This window comes from Bactrocera neohumeralis, chromosome 6 (genome assembly GCF_024586455.1).
Source record: "Bactrocera neohumeralis isolate Rockhampton chromosome 6, APGP_CSIRO_Bneo_wtdbg2-racon-allhic-juicebox.fasta_v2, whole genome shotgun sequence".
Classification (NCBI taxonomy): Eukaryota; Metazoa; Arthropoda; class Insecta; order Diptera; family Tephritidae; genus Bactrocera; species Bactrocera neohumeralis.
Genome location: NC_065923.1, coordinates 67,354,344 through 67,373,300, shown reverse-complemented (window position 1 = coordinate 67,373,300; position 18,957 = coordinate 67,354,344). Strand labels below are relative to the sequence as shown.

Genomic DNA, 18,957 nt, shown 5'->3' with positions numbered 1-18,957 from the left:
CGCTCGGAGCGCATCTTAAACACTAGAAATTGTCTTCCGTCGTCACGATATGATGACGATTTGGCGGATTGGTGGATCTTCGATCCGGAGACAGATAGCTACTCGGCGGGATCTCTCTACCACAGAATAACCATGTTTCTACTCCTTTTAGTCCCTTTCATCGCACTTCTTGGACGGCGATGATGTCAGCCTTTATTTTCACGAGGACATCAACCAGCTGGGCAACAGCATCTTCCCAATTAAGTGACCGGACATTTCAGATGAATGCCCTTAATGCGTTTGTCATCATCAATAGCGGGGTCTCTTATTTGAGACTGTTTGTAATATTTCACTGGGGTCGCTTTTTACGTCCCAAACTCAGCGCACAAATCTGGGGAGGGAGGGTTCGCCTTCCCACTTCAGCTTTCTTTCAAATGGATGTTCTCCGACTACCCAGAGGATATTTGACTCGGAATTGTTATGACTTAATATGTAAAATCTACTTTTCAAACTATCGAACAATTTCTCACATTGTGTAACAAATATTTATTTGGAAGAATAAGTCTCTCTCTCAGGAACGGTACCTGCTAAATATTTAAGAGAGGAAACTTTGGCTAAAAACCCGTGAAGAAAGATCCATATCATGTTTAAAGGAAGATAGTTCCGAGTTCTACAGGAGACTAGAATAATCTACTTTGGCAAATGACTCGAATGATCCTCAGACGAGAAAATATTGAGAGTCTCTTTTCACTCGTACAGTTACAACACGATTAAATTATATCCCTTCTCTCTCGGCAGTATTAGCGTTGTCTCTTTTATATCATATTTAATCTTTTAAGACTTGGATAGCGGTTTACAGTGTGTGCACATTCCAGCTATTTTTCTATACCTCCTTTGCTGTCCCAACTAGCGCTATTGTTGGCTCCCTTAAGATGTGGCGCCGCTTACTACTGTGCTTATGCTTACTGTTATTTCGGTATTTATTATTGCACTTATATCCGTTCCTATTGTTTTTGCTATGACTGTTACTTATAGTTCTACTTGTTATGCCTCACGTATTCGCATTCTTACCCTTTAGATTTCCTATGGCTTCGCACTTATTGCAATCCGCTCAAGTATTGTCATTGCATTTGTGGTTATTTGCATTGTTTTTTCCCATTGCTATTTTTATTCTATTTTTATTGTTGTTGTGTTATTTACGTTTGGTCACAGTGTTTGGCACAATATTTGTACTGTCAGCACATTGCTGGCGCTGCAATTTCCAAAGGCGTTGAAGGGCTTAAGTGTGAAGTAAGCTGCAGTGTCGCATACCGTCTTGCATTTGAATGCTATGAGTATTTACGTAATGACTTTCAACGACATGCACTAGAGGGTCATACAAGTAAAGTAGAGACTGGTATGTTGGAAATATATTTTGTGAAGGCGGTCCTGTTGGCAGTTAGCCAATTGTTATTAGTTATTTACTGTTAGTTTCTAACTGGTGGCGAAGCTCTTGAAAAGCCGTTGTTTTTGGGATGTTCTTGACCTGATATTGTCTCAAGTGTTTCAACTTTATAGTAAACATTGCATAAATCGGAGAACATTGTGATCAGCGGTAGGATTTGCCATCGTTTTGTTGTCCTTACCTCTCTTTGGTTTGTTCCAGTGAAGAGCTCGCGTTTCTCACGTTCTTAACATTAGTTTCCAGCTCAATCTTACTATGGCTTGTAAAGTATTTGCCTTAAGGAATATAAACGTTAATGAATTGTTACTGTATCATATAGGCGGGTCTAAATATACTTTCAAGCTGCCAATTAATATTGAGCCGAGCCAATTTATCTCTTCATCTCGGTAAAGTTAGGTCAGGTTTTAGGCCTAGTCTTTGGGCAATTGCAAAACCGACCACTTGAGGTGCTAAAGGCCTCTGGTATGAATCAAAAGATCCTCATATTCTGACGTCTAACACAAAGTTGAGTCTAATACAAAACTGCTGAGGTGGTTAATTTCGATTCCGTTCCGTCCAGATAATGAAAGTTAAAGCATTAAAGATTTTTTGTCGATGAAAAAGCGTCGAAAAGGTTTTGCCTCTTCTTATTCCATACAACTTTCATATTTGATTTTAAATCTCCTATAACTGGGCCAAGATAAACACCTTATATAGTTCAATGTATACCTTTCGTTCTAATCTGGGTCACGCAAGTGCGGTGGTTTGACTAGTGTTGAGCCCATAGTCTGCGATTTTAACGCTATTCCGCTCCGAATTTGGAGCGAAAGCTCACCTCTTTGAAGGAGTTTGCATTCCAGCGGTGATCTATCTACCGATGTCAACTGTGCTTGAGAGACGCTGCAGTGGTCCCTAATTCACAATTAATGTTAATGAAGAACTTCCGAACGAAGGCTCCAGCTGTGCCTTTTCATTAAGCTTCCAACAATCTGTGATATTACTCATTGAGTCTCTAATTCAGCGCCCTTATATCCCTCGCGATTATCGATGCAAAGCAGAAACGATCAAGGGTTAGGATCGGCGACTTGGTCCAAATTATCAGAATTGCAGACAAAGTTGCGAAAATCCAAATTTAAAATCGTCCAAGTAAACAGCATCTCTTTCGAGATCAAAGTCCTTCTAAACTAAATCTCTAAACGATTAATTATTTTTTGAGTTATCGACCTAAAGCCTTTTTTTCCTAAAGAAACTTCGCTTTTGTGGGAACCACCCTTATCGGACTACTATGGCATATAGCTGACATACTAACTGAACAATCGGAATCAACTGCTTGTATGGAAATCTTTTTCATTTGACGAGATATCTTTACGAAATTTAGCACAATTTTTTGTCTAAGGCAATGGTGTAATCTCCGAAGTAATGCCTCAGATCGGATGTTTTAGCGTACATTTACTTCGATACAAATTGAATGATGGAAATATTAGTTAAATTTTCCCTTAGAAAGTGACCCTAAAGTTATTTAGTTCTCTACAGGGTTCTTTATAAAATTCTCCTTTGCATTCCAGTTGCATACTTTGGCATCTTTGTTTCTCTTATTCACTTCCGTCACTCACCACACCAACCAGCACACTTTAGCTTTGTCTTTGCTCGACAAATATTTACATTTTTACGCTTGTGGTTTACTTTCTATGCTTTACTTCGCTTATGCTCATTTTACATACACGTTTGTATTTAGTTTTACAATTTTATTTGCGCACGCTGCCTTATCGCACCACTCTCTTTATTTTTATTTCGACCTCTACAAGCCCACTGTCACTTATTGCCACAGCCCCGCTCCCGCGTGACGTTTTCTGCATTTTAATTGGCTACAAAGCGCCAGCAGCGTTACGCAACAAGCATTGCAATGGACAGCAGCATCTTGTAGAATAACTATTATGTACCCACATAGTACTCTCTATATACTGCCTCTATTGGCGTCCACTCAGCAATCAGTAGCGCAGCCTTCAGCTGCCTTTTTCATGCACGAAATTTACATTTTATTGCTAAATAAATATTGCTTTGTATTGTTATTATTTATTTATCAAACTCTATCGCTTCCTCCTACCAACGCCACGTACCAAGCACTACAATAACAGTAACAATAACACTTTATTATTGTTTTTCACGCCAACCCGCTGTAATTTGCAATAACTTTTGGCAAAGCGCGCTGAGTATACGAAGGCGCCTGCCGTGCGCCAGCTACCTCAGATAAATTTAGTAAATTCCGCGTACGTGTTTTGCGTGTACAAAGGAGTAAACTTGCAGTTAAACAAAGGAGCGCCTAGTCAGCTGAAGCAGGAGCGCTTGTGGAGGCGACAGTTGTGCCGGAGAACCGCTTGAGGTCCCAGTCTATTGTATGGCGCGCACGTCTGCTGCAAATAAATCTTCATAAAAAGTCCCAACGTGTTTGTAACAGTAGCTACCTACCTCTTTGCTTTATTTTAAGGCGTGCAACAGTGCGTATGCGTAATATTTAATTAATACGCTTACTGTGTTCATTTGCAGCAGCCCGTCTTGTGGCGCCAGCTGTGCCCTAAAGGAAATGTAAAATGCACGAAAAGTTAATACACACACACGCATACACATATAAATACTCATGCTTATGGCTCAAGCAAGTAAACGGCAGCCTCGCCTCATTATAAGTTACGTATACGCCGCGTGCGCCTCACTGAACTCATGCAAAAGCGCACAAAGGCAGCTAATGTTTTTGAATTAACACACAAATGCACGCTGCTACGCATGTATATACAGTTAACTGTATGTGTTACCTAACTACGCCACTACATAAGTATATTAGTGCGTCTGCTGGCGCATAATTACATTTGCTTTTTATTAAATATGCACTGCACGTGCGCTCGCTTGTTGCTGCATATTTTTTGCTTGCTGTTGTAATTGTTTATGTTATTGTTGGCATTAATTATACAGAAATTTCGTTATTAAGATTTTGTAAAGCATTGTACTTGCCGCATTTGCTGGCAGTTTATGGGCACTCAGCGCCGTGTGTTGGGCAGTTTTGTGCGCTGCTTTAAGTTTAGTCGACAATTTAATGAATTTAATATATGTATGTATAGTTCGATCCTTCCTTATTACTATAACTGATTTTTAATTTATTTAGTAAAGCTTGCCTTCATATCTATATTATAATATACCAGATTGAAAATTTATACCACTATAACCACTATACCACTCATATCATATAACTACTCGTTAGAGGAGTAAAAGCTTGGTGCTACATGTTTTGAAAATTATACCAGATTGAACATGTATACCGGTTAAATTTTTTATACCAGTTTCATACCAGTTTTTATTTCGACACTGGCACCTCAGTTTTTATGATTTATACCAGTTTACTATTTTATACCAGATTTTCGAACTTCCTGTGTTATTATAATGGATTTTTTATTGGTTCAGTGCTTTCCTTTAACTTGAAACATTTTTTAATATTCCTTCTAAGCACTCAATTTAATGTGAAATACGAACTATTCATAGAAGCACTACGTAACTACTTGCCTTCATATCTACATTATAATATACCAGATTGAAAATTTATACCACTATAACCACTATACCACTAATATCATATACATATATGAATATGTATTTTCATTCTTGTATATATGTAACCATTACATCACTACTCGTTAGAAGAGTAAATGCTTGGTGCTACATGTTTTGAAAATTATACCAGATTGAACATTTATACCGTTTAAAATTTTTTATACCAGTTTCATACCAGTTTGTATTTCGACACTGGCACCTCAGTTTTTACGATTTATACCAGTTTACTATTTTATACCAGATTTTCGAAATTCCTGTGTTATTATAATGGATTTTTTATTGGTTCAGTGCTTTTCTTTAACTTGAAACATTCTTTAATATTTCTTCTAAGCACTCAATTTAATGTGAAATACGAACTATTCATAGAAGCACTACGTAACTACTTGCCTTCATATCTACATTATAATATACCAGATTGAAAATTTATACCACTATAACCACTAATATCATGTATATATGAATATGTACATATATACATATAGTACAAGAGTAAAAGCTTGGTGCTACGTGTTTTGAAAATTATACCAGATTGAACATTTATACCGTTTAAAATTTTTTATACCAGTTTCATACCAGTTTTTATTTCGACACTAGCACCTCAGTTTTTTATATTTATACCAGTTTACTATTTTATACCAGATTTTCGAACTTCCTGTGTTATTATAACGGATTTTTATTGGTTCAGTGCATTCCTTTAACTTGAAACATTCTTTAATATTTCTTCTAAGCACTCAATTTAATGTGAAATACGAACTATTCATATAAGCACTACATAACTATTAGTTAAGCAGAGCTCTCTTTCCAAAAAATGTGTGAAAGCGACTTCAAAGTTATTTAAAAGAATAAAAGCTTGCTGTTGTACCTGCAGAAAAATATAGCAGATTTACAGCTTGAAATTTATACCAGTTTTTATTTCTACACCGGTAACTCATTTTTTAGATTTATACCACTTTATATAATTTATACCAGTATTCGATTCGCCACTTTTAATTTTTAAATTTATACCAGTTGTTATACCAGATCCAAAGAAGAAGACATTATACGAGCCTTTATTATTGATAAACGTTTATAAAATTTATACCAGTTTTTAGTTGAGTTCGTAATTTTTTCGGTGTAGCGAATAGCCGTTGTAGGGTGACTAGCTAATGAAAATGTCATAATCCACTAAATTTTTGTTTTTTGGTACGATCAAACATTATGCTTGCAGAAATATTGTTCGTCTTCACTTTGCTATTTCCCTGATTTTCTTGGTCATTGTTCTCTTGTCAGAAATTTGACATTTGCTTACGACAACAAACGTATCTAACTGTATTGTATTTATGCCAGTTGCATTTTCGATTCACCATTTTACAAAATTTGGTGAATATATTCATCATATTAAGGCTTGCTGAAATTTTTGCCGATTTTGAAGTTTTAGGCTCCAATGTATATTATGCTCAGCGAAACTTCTCAACAAAGTTTAATGAAACATTTATCTTACTGATCGATTTGTGCTATTTAAAATTAATGGGAGAAACGAAAATTCATATATTCCTTCGTTAAGGCTCTGAGAAAGTTATCAATTAATTTTACCAATACTTCCTTGGCTTACAATAATATTTTGACTATAGTGGTATCCAACGTGTGGACTTTTTATGAAAATATTATATTTTAACTGCAATGAAGATTGTGCTAAATAAATTTAATTTAATTATATATAATTTATTGATCATATAAATTACCAGTCTTTACTGGGATGTAATTACTCTAATTATCATAATTTCTTTCGTAATAATTCAATTTAATATTGATTTGTCTATTTACACCACAATGACTCTATGATAGCTACCGCAGTAATTGTTTTTGTTATTGTAGGTCTATAACGAAGAGTCGGCTCATAAAAGCTGATTTGCATATTAAACAATTATTGTCATACATGTATACAAATAAATATCAGCGTATTTACATAAAAGCTGATCGGAATTTTTACAATAATTTACTGTAATCGAACTTACTTAAAATGAAGGTCAAGGTATGAGAACGTGTTCAAAACCGGCATGAAGGGCGTTAATTGTATAGGCATGAACCTACATACGTACATATACCATAAATGTACATATATTGTATATACATTGGCGGATTCAAAGGGGGAAATGGGAGACATTTCAAACACTTCGCCCCCCTTTTCTTAAGTGTAGTTTACTTTCTCCAAAATACATCACTAATATGACCTTCTTATGATTATTTTACTAAAATCGGACCATAAATTTACGATTTTTATTGAATATAGTAATAATTCAGAGTCCGCGTCACTAGCGCCACCTTGGAATAATATACCTTACATTTGAATTAAAATTTCTTTTCTGATTAATTTAAAATTAATTAATCCAGCTTTAAGGGGCTATACCAGTGTGACACTTTCAAAAAAAAAATTTTTTTTTTTTTTGCTTTTTTTGATAGCTTATATATTCAAAAAAATTCTGTGAAATCGCCGAGGTCGTATTTTAAATAGTTTTTGAATGGCAGTGTTCTAAATAGCGACCGCTCAGAGGTGCAAACATATATAAGTGAAACTTTAAACGCGTTTTTCTCGAAACGACATTTTTCAAAAAAAACTTCAAATTGAAACAGAGAATTGTTGAATACATTTACTATACAATTTTGATTGGTTTAAAATTGTCAATTTGGCATTAAAAAAACGACAATTTTTTTTGTAAAAAAACGATTTTTTTTTTCAAAATGGCGCCATTTTCTTAATTTTTGATATTTTTCAAAGATCGTAGTCCATTGTATAGAAAATATATTTAAGTTTAATAAACATTTTGAATTCTTTTGTTTCAGCTACTCAATAGACCGGAATCATGCCAGCAGTTGAGGCACTTTTTTTTTTGGCAGCACATAACTTCGTTATTTTTCAATATTTTTGTAAAATTTTTTTTTTTAATATAGCTAAAAATATACTTTATTACGTCCTTAGAACGTCGAAACATTCAATCTAGTACTTTCTTTTAAAAAAATTCACGAAAATCGCCTAATTTTTCATGCGTCAACTGGTATAGCCCCTTAATTGCAGTAATTTGCACTAATCTTCCATATTTGCGGTTTTTAAGTCCACACGCTCCGCATTGCATATATAATTCTGGGAACTCAAGCACATCTCACAATCAGTACTTTCCTTTAAGCTTTTGACCTCCCGCATTGCTAGCAATTAGTTTGGTGAGCGCTTTGCGGTTTCACAATTTAATTGATCATTGACACAACTTTTATAAGCATCGTCTCCAACTGTGCGCCTCCACACCGTTCGCTGACATCGTTGTGGTTTTTCTTCACTTTGAAGCAGACGATTTTTATTTTGCAGTTAATTGTGGTTTTGTCCTACTGACTTTGCGAATTTCATACTGCACTTTCAAACATCGTGACAGTGTCTGACAGCGTGATTGTCCGAAGGTATTCGTGTGTATTTGCTTCAGGATTTTTTAATTGAATTTTAATTTAATTTGATGCAATTTGACTTTAATTGTCCGTATAAATTGTGAAGAGTAGGCATGTTTTTATTTTTGTTGTTTTACATGTGAAAATACTGATGCGAAAATAATAATTTTTATCCCCTACATAGGGTATATTAAGTTTGCCACGATGTTTGTGTCACCCAAAAGAAAACGTCGGAGATCCTATAAAGTAAGTGAGTAAAGAATAGGGAGACTAGTGGACCAATAGATCCAAAGTTTTTTTCAATCCTCGAAACAGTTGCTAAAGTCAATTTCCGAAATAGCCTTCAATGCGCGTAGCGATTCACATTTAATGTCTTCAATTGGAGCTAACCCTGGCGAATACTGTAGTTGTGTGGCTCATAATTTGGCGAAAACCTCACGGAGGATCAATACAGATGCGACGGTGCATTATTGTGATGCAGAAACCAAGAGTTATTGGCCCATAATTCTGGTATAACACTCAAATAGTATTCCTTGTTGACAGTTTGGCCGGTCGGAAGGAATTCATAGTGCACCACATGTCGATAATCGAGGAAAACTATCAACATAACCTTGATTGATTGATTTTTGACATGCTTTGACGTGATTCTTTCGGCTTCGGCTCACCTTTGCCACGATATTCCGCCAATTGATCGTCTGTTTCTGGGTCGTAAGCATAGATACAAGTTTCATCGCCAGTAATAAGTAATAATGTTTCATGACATTCTGGTAGTCGGAAGACATTGTTTCACAGACGTTAACGCGACACTGAGCCTTCTGATATACCAATGATACCAGTAAGATCGTTGACTATTAATCGGTTATTCACAACCAGCAATTTTTTTATTTTATTGACGTGGTTCGTCGTCAACGCGTTCTCGACCCACTTTGAATAATTTTTACCAATCAAAAAGAACTTTCACGCAGCAAAAAAATTATCACCAAAGGCCTTTTCCAATATTTTGAATGTTTTGTTTTGAATATGTTTCTAATTTGTATTATTTTCGTAAATATTTTTTAGTCATATTTTTTCTATAGAAAAGTTAATTAGACGAAAAAGGCATAAAATTAGTAACATATTTTAGTTTTTTATAAAGTTTTTTTTTTATAAATTATACGTATTTTTTTTAATTAAAATTTTTTTCTTTAAATTTGTTTTCTTGTTGTTGTTTTTTTTTAATAATTTTTTTTTCTTTTTTTAATTAATTTTTTTTTTTTTTTTTAATTTTTTTTTTAATTTTTTTTAATTTGTTCTTATTTTAACTTGAATTATCATTATATAGTATTATCATCAGTTACGCAGCCGCAAACCAAACCCGTATTGCCAATAACAAAAGTAAATAAAGTTCAAGCTTAAAAAATCTCACCTTGCTCTCGAATGCGTTAAACATTTACACGCACACACTGCGTTTGAAGCAATTTAAAAGGCGTATAAAAGCGTTTAAGTAAAAATTTAGTGCGCTTTAAATAGGCCTACAAGGTGAGCAAAGAGTCAGCTGAGCTAACAAGCAGGCCAGCGAGACAGCTTACATTGTCAATAACAACAACAAGCAGCACAACAGTTGTCAGCATATAAGGCGTGAGCCTCCAAATGTTTTGATTTTCCATTTTTTGCCTTCGCTTTTGGCAAACAAACAATAAAGAGAGGTATTGAAAAAAGTGCGCAAAGCAAATTAATTACGTATGCGTTGCGCATACGCCGCGTAGCACTGATACAAGCGACCGATAATTCATGACACATTTTCGCTGTGATAGATGCGCTTGGCAAAGACTTTTAAGTGAGTAATGTGCGTTTGTAGAGAATTGTTTGTGCTTATCTCGTTGTACAATAACAACAATGCTCATTTGTATGTGTATAGCTGTGTGTATTTAAATGATTGAGTGCGTGTTTGCCGCCAGCATTAATTTGCCTCATGAATCTTCGTCGTCAAGTTTTTACTTTGATTTATTTGTTCACATCGCCCTTTTTTGGATTTATTTTTCGTTGATTTTTATCTTGATTTGTTGTTGCACCTTTTTATTTGCTTAATTTTTTCTCCTCTTTTTCGATATTTTTTTCAATTTTGCTCTTTTTTTAAGAGGATACGCGTACTACTCTGCTTTAAAACACCTGACGCACGCTGCGAGGGCTGTCGTCCATTTAACTGTCTATATGTTTCTTTATTTGACTTTCTGCTTGCTTGGCCAGATGATTGTTTTGATAAGCCTTCTTTTTGCTTTACTTTTCCCCTTTTTGTTTTGGCTGTCCCAGCTGTTGCCAAACTCGGTGACTAAATGTGTAAATGAATGTGCGTATGTGTGTCTGATTGATATGCCTGACAGTTCTTTATTTTTATAGACTGCCTGGCTGGCGCGGCTTCTGTGCTGCTGGCAGACAAAGTGTCGCTGTTTAGCGGTTCCTGAAGAGAGAATTTTTGTTGTTGAAATAGAGTTGGTTGTTTTATTGGCTTTGTAAATAATTTTTTTATGTGTAATGTCAATTTTTTAATAACAAAATAAGAAAAAATGTTAACTTTGGCTGCACCGAAACTATATACCATTCACATCAGTATTTTTTTATAGCAAAAACTGATCTTGATTTTAAACGATAGCTTTGTAAGTCAGCTATATGCTATAGTGTTCCGATCTGAACAATTTGTTCGGATATTATACCGCTGCCATGGACAAAATTCCATGATGAATTTAGTAAAGATATTTCCTCAAATAAAAAAACTTTTCCTTATCAGGACTTCATTTTGATCGGTCGGTTTGTATGGCAGCTATATGCTATAGCGTTCCAAACTGAACAATTTCTTTGGATAGTGTACCATTTCTTTGGATAATAATCTATACCAAAATGTCTTGACGATATCTCGACAAATGAAAAATATTTCCATGCAAGTACTTGCTTCCTACGGTTTAGTTTACAGTTCCATAACTCAAAAACTCATGAACTGGTTCGCGCCTATACCGAAATTTATCATAAGGCTAGCTGCGAGATTCATTAAATCGTCAGCAATAGCAGATGATTTAATTAAATTTCGGCTCTGACTTTGTTCTAACAAGCAAAGTTAAATTTGTGTCGAAGCCGATAAGCTATTGCACCAGGATCTGTGTATCTATTATCATCTAGATATATTAGATACACAGATTCTGGTGCAATAGCTTATCGGCTGTAAGTAATGAACTTTATGCGGGTGAAGTTTCAACGTAACCTGTCATTGTTAAATCGTGAATCAGTCAGTGGAGAAACAGGGGAAAGGAATGATCTTGTAAGATTTTGTAAAGTAATGCTTGAAACTCCGTAAAGCCCTTCATCGCCTATCATAATGAATTGTACACATATAGATCTGGGAACTTCTCTTTGGAAGCGTCACATGTTTGCTAACGAACTCATCTGAGGTCAATGTTATGAGGAGACAATAAAATAAATAAAGGTATACCATAGTTTAAGGCAGTAATATACTTGGCTTACTTTCAACGATCTTCACGGCTTTTCCTCGAGAGTGCTAAGTTCTTTGCTATATAATAGATTTCTGTACTTTCCACTGCTCTGAAGCCTTTGTTTGACATTTCTCCAATGAAAGTATTTCCTATTCAGTCTCATCTGAGGTCAATGTTATGATGGGACCAATAAAACTTGCATATAACACCGGTTGTATAGCTGGAATTCCGAAGCTTTTGTCTGGCATTGTACTAAGGCCTGTGTTTCCTTTTGATATTTTAGTGATGTTGTGAAAGGCATTGATTTAGGAGGTATATATTTTTCAACATGGACTCAGGCACTGCTCTCGCCCAGCTTAAACCAAAAACATATATTTTGAAATTTGAGAAAAAACATCCTCCTCACTTACTAAACTATTCCTGCTTAATTATTGGCTTTACTCTGTCTTCGCTTATGCCGATTACATTTTTCTAATATCCTTACTAAACTATGTTTGTATTTGGCTTTATAAATTAAGAATTTTGACGAAATAGCGCAAGCACTACTATAACCAAATTTGAATAAGTAATTTGAGAAGTACAGCTCAATACTGTTGAACGAATGAAATAGTTGTTTAAATTGCTCCTAGTCAATAATATAATTATAGTATACTCGTATACACTTATTATGTAAGAAATGTTTCTAAATTATACAAAAAGATTTGCAACAAAAATAAATTTCTGTTTTTCTATTTTTCCAGCAGCTGAATATAGAACCGGTGATTTGGGTAAGTCTGTCAGAAATTTTTCATTTTGAAACTTGTATGAATATTGCAATTCTATTCGTTTACATTTTATTATAAAGGGTGGTTCACAAAGAAACTTCAATTTTAATGGGGAACGTTTATTATCATTCGAAAGAATATTCTTTGGCTTTTATATCTTGAAGACTATTTCTTTCAAATGTTGACCGCGGCTTTGCCTCAGATGGTCTATCCGTTGAGTTCAATTTTCAATGCATTTTTTCTTGAAATAGGCTTAAGAATGTTTATGTTGAACTTAAGAAATAATCGTTTAGCCTTCATCAATGTAGACCAAATTATTATAATCCGGCTTTTTTGAACTCATGGACGATACAGATATCTAAAAGATAGATTTTTGCACATAACTTTTGAAAATCTTCTCGATAACAACTCTAAGAAGAAGATAACGGTATAAATTTCTCGAGGGACTTAGCTCAGGTTTCTATAAACAAAAAGGTTTGCGTTTAGTGTATAAGTTTTTATCAATATGACGACGTCTTACTAATCTGTTTAAATGATATTTTGAGCAAAAGTTATACTTTCTAAATAGTATAAACGCATTTAATTAATTCAGACTATGTTTGTATTTGGCTTTATAAATTAAGAATTTTGACGAAATAGCTCAGACACTATTATAACCAAATTTGAATAAGTAATTTGAGAAGTACAACTCAATACTCTTGAACGAATGAAATAGTTCTTTAAATCGCTCCTAGTCAATAATATAATTATGGTATACTCGTATACACTTATTATACATATAAGAAATGTTTCTAAATTAAATTATTATTAGTTTTTATCAATATGTCGACGTCTTACTAATCTGTTTAAATGATATTTTGAGCAAAAGTTATACTTTCTAAGAAGTATAAACGCATTTAATTAATTCAGACTTACATTTTTTATTTACCACATTTTCACCTACTTTGCTGCTATTTTCCACTATTCAATTCAAGTTTAATTTAATTCACTCTCATTATTATTCCTCTTATCTGCGTATTAACGCATTCACAACTGTCTATTATTGTTGCTTACGTTGACACTGCTCTTCTTTGCATTATTGTTGCATTAGCAATCTGTATTTTCCCATCTCGACGCGCCACTTTATTAGAAAAGAAAGAAAGCAAAGAGCAAATAAGTCAAGTAATGAGTTTCTTGGGAAAATGCGTCGCATGAATTGCATTGTGGAAATTTTGTCGCACAAGCGAGTGAGCAATGAAATGAATAAAAAGAATGTTGCATGAATGCTTTTGGTTGAGGAAGCCACGAGGGCGGCAGTTGCAGTGTGTCTTTGTAAAAAGTGGAAGCGTGTGTAGACACAACACACAACACAACAACGACACAACAACAAAGTAATTAAAAAAAGAAAATTGCTAATAATAATTATTATGACGCGAGGAAGAAGGCAATTAGGCAAAAGAAAAAAGATTAAACCCATCTCATCTTTATTTTTAACAGCATAAAAGAGTATAAAAATATTTTCGATTTTGATTGGTCAATTGGTATGACAGCTACATATGTATATGTTATAGCTGTTCAATCTGAACAATACTTTTTGAAATTATACCTTTGCCTTAGAAAATAATCTGTGCCGAATTTTGTGAACATAGCTTGTCAAATAAAAAACTTTTCCACAAAACAAGCTATATGTTATAGTGGTCCGATCTGAACAATATCTAGGGATATTTTAGAGTTACCTTGTACAATAGTCCAAGTCTAATTTCGAGAAGATAATTTGTCAAATAAAAAACTTTCCCGCACAAGGAATTGAATTTGAACGTTCAGTTTGTATGACAACTATATGCTATAGTGGTCCGATCTGAACAATATGTTCGGAGAATATAGTGTTGCCTTGGATAATAATCCATGCCTTATTTCATGAAGATATCTTATCAAATAAAAAAGTTTCCCATATAAGAACTTGTTTTTGATCGATCAGTTTGTATGGCAGCTGTATGTTATAGTGGTCCGATCTGAACAATATCTAGGGATATTATAAAGTTACCTTGTACAATAGTCCATGTCTAATTTCGAGAAGATAATTTGTCAAATAAAAAACTTTCCCGCACAAGGAATTGAATTTGATCGTTCAGTTTGTATGACAACTATATGCTATAGTGGTCCGATCTGAACAATATCTAGGGATATTTTAGAGTTACCTTGTACAATAGTCCAAGTCTAATTTCGAGAAGATAATTTGTCAAATAAAAAACTTTCCCGCACAAGAATTGAATTTGAACGTTCAGTTTGTATGACAACTATATGCTATATTGGTTCCATCTGAACAACATATTCGGAGAATATAGTGTTGCCTTGTATAATAATCCATGCCTTATTTCATGAAGACATCTTATCAAAAAAAAAACTTTCCCAAATAAGAACTTGTTTTTGATCGATCAGTTTGTATGGCAGCTGTATGTTATAGTGGTCCGATCTGAGCAATATGTTTAAGGTTATAGGGTTATCTTGGACAGTAATCCGTGCCCAATATCGTGAAGTTATCTTATCAAATAAAAAAAAATTCCTTACAAGTAAAGTACCTTGAATAATTTCAGGTCGATTTCACAAAAACTGAGGCACTAGTTCGGGTATATACAGTTGGACAGAAATTGTTCAAGGTTTAAAGGAATGCTTGAAAAAATATTGTATATTGAAATTAAGAAAAATCTAATTTATGAAGTAAACAACAACAATTTTTTGGAGAACTCCAGCGCGAAAATTAAATACAACTACATACAACAATGTCAAAGCAGCATAGAAAAATCCCTCATAAAACATAATTTGTCAACTGTGAGAACTGCCAAATCACAGCGCTGGTAATAGTAACTAACTATAAATGTAAAAAGACAACAACAAAGCCGTGGTTCGCGTGCACTCCACCATTTCGCCTTTCATAATTTTTAAGTGGCTTACAGTTTTGTTGTTGCTAGCAAAACATATACATATGTACGTACGTACTGTTTTTGAACATTTTTTCTCTTTTATCGCGCTGCTTCTTTCGATGTGCCATAAAAATTGCGCGCACTTGACCTTGAAAACCCGAATTGGTTTAATTGTATGCTTGAGAGTGTGTATGATTCACGTGCAGCTGTTGCTGCTGTGCTGTAATTGTCGTTTTTGTTGATTCTTGTTGTTGTTGTCATTGCTTATTGCTGCGCAACTGGCAGCACTTTTTCGCATTTGTTTTGTTTTAATGGCTTCTCCGCGCATCCGCAGCGCTGCTTCTAATGACAGCTTTTTCAGCGTCATGGCTTTTGTTGTACACAATGTTAGAGTTGTTGTTTTTTTGTTGTTGAGTTGGTTTTCGCGTTTATGCTACTGCAGCAAATATAGTTTTTTTTTGTTGCTTATAAATGCCTTGGTTGATTCTGAGTTCGTTTTTTTCGCGCTCTGTAGCTGTTGTTGTTGGTTTTTATGAATGTGTAATTGAAATGTTTTTGTTTTTATTTACCCTTTACATAATTCTGCCGCGGCATTGTTTCGTGTTTAATATTATTTTATTTGTTGTGTTCCTTTTTGGTTTTCGTTACTCTATTCAGTTCTGATTTTGTTTTTGGTTTTGCCATTTGCTGCATCTGCATTGTTGGTTTAATCTGTCGTTTATTGGTGCACAATGAGTGGCTCTTAAACTGCGCTTTGTTGTTGGTAGCTTTGATTATTATTAGATAAATTCTTTTTGCGATTTTACTGTGCTTCAGTTTTTCGTCTTATACCTTTTCCTCATAATTGTCTTTTTAAATGCTGTTGAGGAAAATAAATATATTTACATACTACTAAGTATGTGCAAAAGAAAGTAAGACTTTGATCATAATTTTAAAATACTTAATTTATTCTTCAATACCTATTTCGTCCCTCTCAAAATAATACTCCTTGGCCCCAATACACTTGTGCCAACGTTTTCCAATCCTCGAAACAGTTGTTACCCCGAAGCGATAGTTTGAGTTTGGTGAATATGTAGAAGTCACACGGAGCTATATCAGGCGAAGACGGTAGTTGCGAGACGATTTTGGTTGAAAATACTCACGAAGAATATAAGCAGTGTGCGACAATGCATTATCGTGGTGCAAAAACTAAGAGTTGTCGGCCCATAATTCCGACGCCTATTACGAATAGCTTTGTGCAAACGACGCATCGAAGAAAACTGTCAATATAACTTTGACTATTGACCTGCTTTGACGTGTTTTTTCCGCGCCGGCTCACTTTTGCCACAATATTCGGGCGATTGTTCATCTATTCCCAGGTCGTAAACATATATCCAGAACTTATTGCCAGGAATAATACGTTTCATGACATCCTAGTAGTCAGAAAACATTGTTTCACAGACGTTAACGTGACGTTGTTTTTCGAAAAAATTGCGTGATTTTTAACCAATCGTGCTTTCATTTTTCTTGTGCCCAAATGATCTACAATTGTTTTCACTGATCCTTCCCATTTTCAAAGGTGCCAGTTCTCAAGCACGAATTCCTTTATTTATGGGTTTATTGGGTGAATATTTGTCTTTAGATTCTCATATATAGTATGTATAAGTTCTACTAAAAAGAAGCCCATTGATTTCCCTTAGATCTATATCTCGTGTTGTATGAGTGTAATCGGATAATGCTATATGACATAAGCAGGATAAGATTTCTTACTAAAAACACTTCTCAGACAGTTTTATGATTGCTTGACTCCGTATTATTTGAGCATGCGTCAAATATAAACACCATCAAAGAGAAAAGATCCCATGTTTTATAGTTAAATAAGAGAAATGACATCTCTTTGAGCTGAGCTCGACATCTCTCGTGAGTGCGTTCAAACGATATTGGTGGATATTTTGAGTATGAAACGCGTTCTTGCCCGACTCCACTCGGTGTTTAGAGGACTTGAAAAAGCGTTGGAATAAGTGTTTTACATCTGGAGGGGATTACTTTGAAGGCGACAAAATAAATATTGATGAATAATAAAATATTTTGCGTTTTATTTACAATTTCGGAGTACCTTTTTGTACAATGTGTACAGTCAACAGCGCACTAGTCTGAAGTACCATGTCAATGGCTTTGAATTTAAGCTGATGAGTCACCAAATGATCGACTTTTTGGACAATACCAAACATTATTGGTTTCTATAAAATTATTTATGGATCTCGCCTGTTATGGTCCGAAGTTTTTATTGGGTTTCATAGTGGTGTTTGGAAATATTCTATTTGGCATTTGGGGAGAGTGAATAACTACCTTGGTGTTTTAAGTCACATGTTTTATAATATCATCGCTTCTATAATCGCAGAATAAGCAACCACAGTTTAAAGTTTATACCAAAAAGTTGAAGTCATATTCTCCAGAAACCTCACTCAGCATACCTTGTCGCTCTAAGGCACGATTTTTGTATCGAATCATATATTTTAACGACACTCAACTGTCATCGAAGTTGGAAGAGAGGATTTTTTCTCCTACTTTGTCAAAAAATATTTCGTTTGATAAATTCGCCCTTCCATTTACGGCACCTTGGTTTAATATAAATATTTATTTGGTAGTTATAACTGTTTGTTTAATACATAAATACATATATATGAGTTTTCCTAGAATTGCTTTTTCTTCGTATTTGCGCCTAATTGCTCAAGTTATAAATTTATTCCATTTATTTTTCAATTTAGGTCACCACCTACACTTTTCTACGACGCGCCTCTTGTGAAACTATGTCAGTACTGACACTCCTTCATTATTTATTCACAACCGTAAATATTTATTTAACTAACCTTTAGGTTGTTGTTTTTGTTGTGGCTAATTGGATTGTCACTGCTGGCATCCTCAATAATTTTTAGTGCGCTCCCTTTCACTTCTTATTGACTATGATTGAGTATTCACGTGCACTTCGGGCGCAATCATAAATAAAATATGTACGAATTCAACTCGACGCTCACTCACTGACACTTGACAGCATTTATTAGTGATAATTAATTTTAATTGATTGATTTTTTTATTTTGCTAAAAATAGTGGGAGAATATACAAATTGAATGCATTTTTGTCTGCAATTACTTGAATGCGTTTTAATGCAGATTTCTTGTGAATAGAAATTTTTTTTCGAGATTGTTGCTTTTAAAACTAATTTGGCTCAAAGATTTATAATTTTTATTTATTAAGTTTTTTTTCGCCATAAAATAACTTTCACGCAGACTGTTGGAACAAAATCAAGTCCTTGTATGACAAACTTTTTTATTCTACAGCAGACTACCAAGAAATTTGGCACGGACTATTGTCCAGAGCAGTGCTACAAATTCTGAACATATAGCGCATATCGGACTAGTATAGTCTATATTTGTCTTATAAC

At 34.4% G+C, this 18,957-nt stretch overlaps 1 protein-coding gene across 1 annotated transcript in view; it reads left to right on the top strand.

Annotated features, from left to right (window-relative positions):
• The window catches only part of LOC126762825 (Ig-like and fibronectin type-III domain-containing protein 2), a gene marked incomplete at its 3' end in the record, with an annotated part of 186,653 nt that overhangs the window by 40,217 nt on the left and 127,479 nt on the right, over positions 1 to 18,957 (top strand). Inside the window, exon 3 of the mRNA XM_050479867.1 lies at positions 12,612 to 12,638. The remainder of the gene's footprint in view (positions 1 to 12,611; positions 12,639 to 18,957) is intronic.